This window comes from Lissotriton vulgaris, chromosome 1_1, assembly GCF_964263255.1.
Source record: "Lissotriton vulgaris chromosome 1_1, aLisVul1.2, whole genome shotgun sequence".
Taxonomy (NCBI): Eukaryota; Metazoa; Chordata; class Amphibia; order Caudata; family Salamandridae; genus Lissotriton; species Lissotriton vulgaris.
In genome coordinates, this window is record NC_141685.1 from 16,509,318 (window position 1) to 16,516,025 (window position 6,708).

Genomic DNA, 6,708 nt, shown 5'->3' on the forward strand with positions numbered 1-6,708 from the left:
CCTCTGGGAAGCTCAAGGAACGTGTACCCAAGATCTCTCCGAACACTTCAAGAAACTTGAAGAATTGTTGCTGAAGATGTGGAAGGCCGGGTGCTCCGCAACAACATTCGGGTGGTGGGATTCCTTGAGAGACTAGAGAACGCTGATGCCATGATACCCTACTGGGAGACTGAGATTCGATCCTTTCACCCCAGCCTCTGAACTATGCTCCTACTTTTCCTTTGCCACTTTAGTTGATTGGGAACTTTTTTGTTGGACTCAGCTGATTGTCAACTTTACTGGCTGATTTTGTGTCCGCTGTACTCGGTCATTTAAGTTTTTGTTTATTCATGTAGATTACATGGGGTCTTTGCGCAGTCCTATGTAACATAACATAAAGTGTATTTGTAAAACGCATGTTCACCCGGAGGTATCTTGGCTCTGAATAACAGATGTTTTTGTTACCCAACTCAATGGTACTCATTTTATCGACCACAGATGAATAAAAGGCTGAGTGGACCCGCCGGGATTTGAACCTGTGACCATGAGGTCGAACACAGGTCCCTACAATGGAGGTCCAATTTTCCAATGAAAAGTTGGGGCCGGTCAAAAGGTTTATCTTGCCAGGTCGAAATGGTGGTTTAAAACTTCACACACAAGCTGCAGAGCCATGTTTAGAAGGCCTGATTAAGTGGGTGGTCCGATCAGTGCTGCAGGCACACTAGTAGAATTTAATTTACAGGCTCTGGGTACCTATGGTACCACACTTCTAGGGACTTGCAAGTAAGTTAAATGTGCCAAGTGGGTATAAGCCAATTCTGCGATGTTTTAGTGAGAGAGAACAAGCATTTTAGCACTGGCTAGCAGTATTAAGGTGTGCACAATCCTAAGGCCAGCTAAAATTAGATCAGCTAAAATAGGAGGGGTGAGGGCAAAAGGTTTGGGGTAGACCATCACTAGGCTAACCAGTCTAACACATGCTCCCACACCTCGCCAGCTGAAAGTGGAGGGGACTACCACATCTCATGGGAGTTCTCATCAGTAAGGTGGGAAAACCTAGAGATATCATCAGCATTGGCGTAGTCTGACCTGGGATGGTGTTCCACCTTAAAGTCCATTCCCTGTATGGAGATGGCCCGCCGAAACAATTGTTTTTTTACCCCTCCTACCATTGCTTAATCACCTCCTGGCTAGCTTATAGGTTATCGGAAGCCTTCTTCCAGACCTTCTGCATTTAGTTGCAGAAGGCTAGCATGTAGCTAACCACATACTGAGAGGGCTTCTTGGGAGCTTGCTCCCACCCCTCCTTTTTAGGTTTCGCCTCGTCGAGAGCTGCGCACTGCGCAGCTTTTCGGCGCAGGCGAAATCTAATGTTAGAACAGTGTGGCTTGGCAATACGCCCTCTGTTCCATCGGCTAGCTCCATAAATGGAGGCTAGCCATTGGAACAGAGATCTGTCCGTCATGGCCGGACCAGATTTGTGGGCGTTCCCGCGATTTCTTCCCTCTCCACCCTTTTCGCATCATCATCGTGGCCGTGGGCGGGGTTTATTTTTTGTTGTTGTCCAGGTTTGTTTTGGCCATTCCGCGGCCGACCGCCAATGGAGGAAGCCTTCCCGACCCCCCTCCCGCTGTCCGTTCCCGCCCCCCCCCTCCCCTCCCCCCCCTGTCCGTGTGCTTCATGTTTTTCCTGCGGCCAGGAGGATCAATACAGACAGAGCCTGAAGGGCTCTCAGAGCGCACATTACCGTGTATTCTACTGGCCCTGGCCGCCTGCACCGAATGCCACTGGCTGCACAGTTCGCAAGGCCACTTGTCTGCACTGAGAGGAACGTACATCACTCATACAGACCCCCCTCCCGCTGTTTGTGTCCCCGTTCCGCCCCCCCTCCTTCAGTCCGTTCCCGCCCCCCCTCCCGCTGTCCGTTCCCGCCCCCCTCCCGCTGTCCGTGTGCCTGCCCGCCACCCTCCCGCTGTCCGTGTGCCTGCCCGCCACCCTCCCGCTGGAAGAGCCTCCTGTTGTTTTAAAAGAAAATAGACTTATAACGCATCTCGTCACTTTGATACTCATGTTATCTAGCCCTGAAGGATGAAAGGCTGAAAGGCTGAGTCGTCATGTGTGACTCATGCGCTGTGACACAAACAACTAAAGTGTGTTAAACCACAGAGCTTTCCACATCCCGTGGTCCGAGAAATCAAATGAGTATTTCGTGCTTGAAATAATTAAAGCTGAGAAAACAACTGGAAATGAAAAATTGTGTGTATAAAGAACACTGCATTGGTCACGAATACGTCAGAATTATCAGGTATGTTTAGGCAATGTTAGAAAGCACTATCTTCCACCCGTGCCGCTTCAGGGCGCCTTATAGCGCAATCTCCAGATGTTATCGATGTGTTCTCGTGAGGGGCTGTACTATCAGACAATTCGAGTCAAATTTACCAACCGAATGTGTACTGTTATCCTTTTTTTCTAGAGCCTCTCTCAGCAGAGAGGGCCTCTTGGCGCACTCGCACAGAAGCGAAATGAGGTTTATATTGTTACAACATAAGATTCGAGGGATCGGAGTCCGATACGATGTGTTTTTACTTTAATATGGATAGTTGTGGGGGCTCCGTCCATCCTTTGAACTTCACGCCCCCACCCCTCATTCCCGAAGAATCGGGGCAGAATGCGTTTTATTCCGAGGGGCCTCACTCACCGTAAAACATCTGAAATCGATATATGAAGTGATATTGTGTCCTGTAATATTAACGCATGCTGTTTGTGGTGCTATGAAAGGACAAAACTGTAGAAAGCGCTATATGAAAAGGAAGTTATTGTAATAAGGCAGAGTGACGTCTGTAGCACACACACCATCTTTAACAACTATTCTTTGTGCATGGGGAATGGATGGTGGGGCAGACGAACCGCAGTTACTTGTGCACGTTCGTACTGCTAAAACCGATCATTTTCTATAAATGCGAATGGTATTCTGCAAAATAGATTTATTAAGCTTCTCCTCAGACCGCACTGACTTTTTAATTTATTCTATTTACAATATAAATAGAAGACACGCACAAATAAGCTACGGATAACAAACATGGCTCCTTTAGCGCCTAGAGCCGGCCGCAAATCACTCATCCTCGACAGGACAGTCCTGTAGCGCCTAGAGCAGGCCGCAGAGCGCTCATCCTTGACAGGACAGTCCAGTAGCGCCTAGAGCAGGCCGCAGAACACTCATGCTTGACAGGACAGTCCTGTAGCGCCTAGAGCAGACCGCAGAGCGCTCATCCTTGACAGGACATGCCTGTAGCGCCTAGAGCGGGGCGCTCATCCTTGACAGGACAGTCCTGTAGCGCATAGCGCAGGCCGCAGAGCACTCATGCTTGACAGGACATGCATGTAGCTCCTAGAGCAGGCTGCAGAGCGCTCGTCCTTGACAGGACATTCCTCTAGCGCTTAGAGCAGACCGCTCATTCCTGACAGGGCAGTCCTGTAGCGCCTAGAGCAGAGCGCTCATCCTTGACAGGACATTCCTCTAGCGCCTAGAGCAGACCGCAGAGCGCTCATCCGTGACAGGACAGTCCTTTAGCGCCTAGAGCCGGCCGCAAATCACTCATCCTTGACAGGACAGTCCTGTAGCACCTAGAGCAGGCCGCAGAGCGCTCATCCTTGACAGGACAGTCCAGTAGCGCCTAGAGCAGGCCGCAGAACACTCGTGCTTGACAGGACAGTCCTGTAGCGCCTAGAGCAGACCGCAGAACACTCATGCTTGACAGGACAGTCCTGTAGCGCCTAGAGCAGACCGCAGAACACTCATGCTTGACAGGACAGTCCTGTAGCGCCTAGAGCAGACCGCAGAACACTCATGCTTGACAGGACAGTCATGTAGCGCTTAGAGCAGACCGCAGAACACTCATGCTTGACAGGACAGTCCTGTAGCGCCTAGAGCAGACCGCAGAACACTCATGCTTGACAGGACAGTCCTGTAGCGCCTAGAGCAGACCGCAGAACACTCATGCTTGACAGGACAGTCATGTAGCGCCTAGAGCAGACCGCAGAACACTCATGCTTGACAGGACAGTCCAGTAGCGCCTAGAGCAGACCGCAGAACACTCATGCTTGACAGGAGAGTCATGTAGGTCCTAGAGCAGACCGCAGAACACTCATGCTTGACAGGACAGTCATGTAGCGCCTAGAGCAGACCCCAGAACACTCATGCTTGACAGGACAGTCCTGTAGCGCCTAGAGCAGACCGCAGAACACTCATGCTTGACAGGACAGTCCTGTAGCACCTAGAGCAGACCGCAGAACACTCATGCTTGACAGGACAGTCATGTAGCGCCTAGAGCAGACCGCAGAACACTCATGCTTGACAGGACAGTCCTGTAGCGCCTAGAGCAGACCGCAGAGTGCTCATCTTTGACAGGACAGTCCCGTGGCGCCTGAAAGGACTGCCTTCTTGGACCTCCTCTTCTCAGACAGAAAACACGACTCTTTATTGTCCCTGGCGTCACTGGGTCTTTTTAGGTCTGTTCAAGGCCTAGGCGTCAGATAGGAAAAGGATCGGGTAGAAATGAGATGCCTTGAATTGTAAAGCGCTATTGACGACCCAATGGTGTTTTAAGGGCACTTTAGGGTGCAGAGGCAGTTAATGAACCGAAAATCATGGACACCCCAGTAGATTTCAACGCTCAAACATGTCCCCAAATGCTGCTAAGGCTTTACGAAGCAGCACAGGCCTCCGAAGCCACGGAATAAGACAAAGCCGGCCACGGGCGCCTTGATTCATCCACCCACGTGTACTTTTTGGCGCTATGAAGCATAGCACGTGCTCTGCACTGCAACCAAAGGCAATAGCTGTCAGCCGGAGCAACTCGAGGTGGGATGGGCTGCTGCCGAGCAGTCTTGAATGAGGCGCCTCGAAAAACACGTCCAAAAGAAAACTCTGCGCTCCGAGTTGTACCTACTTGACACCTAAAATACACCAAGACCCTAATTCAGGGCAATGACGTTATACCCGTGAACTGCAGGCTGTAGTTTGTGGTAAAGGCATCCGTCCCATGTCCCATCCAGTGTCTCAGCCCTCTGCTAAGTGACATCACTAGGGATCAGCGAAGAGTCGGATTGCTGGTGAGAAATATACATCACCCAGCCTTCAGCCTTCGGGTTCATGGTGTCACTAGGGCACTTTCATTGTAAGAAAGAACCATATTGCATTGGTAGTCTCTCTCTCTCTCTCTCTCTCTCTCCTCTCTCTCTCTCTCTCTCTCTCTCTCTCTCTCTCTCTCTCTCTCTCTCTCTCCACCCTATAGAAGGTTTAGATTGCCAGGACTGCTGGGCGTGGACAGCATGGTGGACCACATTGCAACGCAACTAAATTATCCTTAAAATAATGTAAGTCTTGCGGCACATGTTCTGGTAGTATTATTTTCATTAACTTGAGCTAGAAACAACATTGTTTGTGAAATATGCAAACTATCCAAATTTCATGTGGCAAATGTGGTAAATCAATAATTATGTGGTAAATGCTGCAGCCACAGAATTGCATTAGTCCACTGTCCCTCAATATGGTCCATAGTTTTAACCACAATTTATTAAGGAGAGCTGAACAAAAGTTACACCTTTTAATTAAAGTCAAGACCGATTATTATCTGCACTTTGAAGAAAATAGCCTTTTCAAGTTAAGTACCTCAAAATAAACATAATATTAAAAAAAATACTTATCCGATGTCATTTAGTCCTATATTGCCATCTCGTTTTCCGGGTGGCATTTATAAACTACTCACTCTGGAGCATTTTGGTTTATGATGTCACTAGAACCCCTTGATGGAATATTGGATTATATTACTGGTTTCATATTATGTTCTCCTATATATTCATGTAAAAACATTTTAAATGCAGGTATGGTTATGATTTAAAACTGAAAAACCACAGCTGAAATTCACAAACTATGGCTAGGACCAAAACCCATAATTTACACCACAGCTATGCAAACTGTAACACACACACCAAATGCAATGTTCATGACCTCACTTTTAATGAAACCGATGCAATTACAAATGTTGTGATCATCTTACAGATGTGATTAGATATCACATTACCCTTACTACTTTGACAGAGATTACTAAGAATGTAGTAATAATTTTTAGGTTGTTTAATTACATTTTGCGTGTTATTTATTTGCATAAATAATGTGAAGTCATAAGCATTGCACTGGTGTGCAAGGTATGCTTTGCATGGCTGTTGTGCAATGTATGGATTGTGGTCCTCACCATAGCTTGCAACTCTAATTTTTTTTACTCCACATATTTTTCACAGGATTCGCAAATCTGATGCTGAGATTGCAAACATTTTTGTGAGGTGGCCCTTTTATTCCCCACTACATCGACCTGGAGGGGAGGGTATGCTCCACATGCCCCCTTAATTAGTTTTGTTTACATTTTGTTCTAAGATGATGCTTGGTGTACCATGTTCGGCAATGGTGGCTGCAACAGAAAATTTTCTTTGTAAGACAGCCAATCAAAGTGCTGCATAGTTGAGAATCCACAGCCGTATTTGTGAATCCACAATGCACTATGCAAGAAAAATCTTTTATCCATTGCTGTGCATTTTCATTTTTTGAGGCTGATTCACAAATACTCTGTGGTCTCCCAAAACCAAGGAGGATCCTCTAAATAATGAGCCCAAGTTCTCTCAAATTTAACTTCTCAGAGCAGAATACTTGTAAAACACAAATTTCTCACAAAT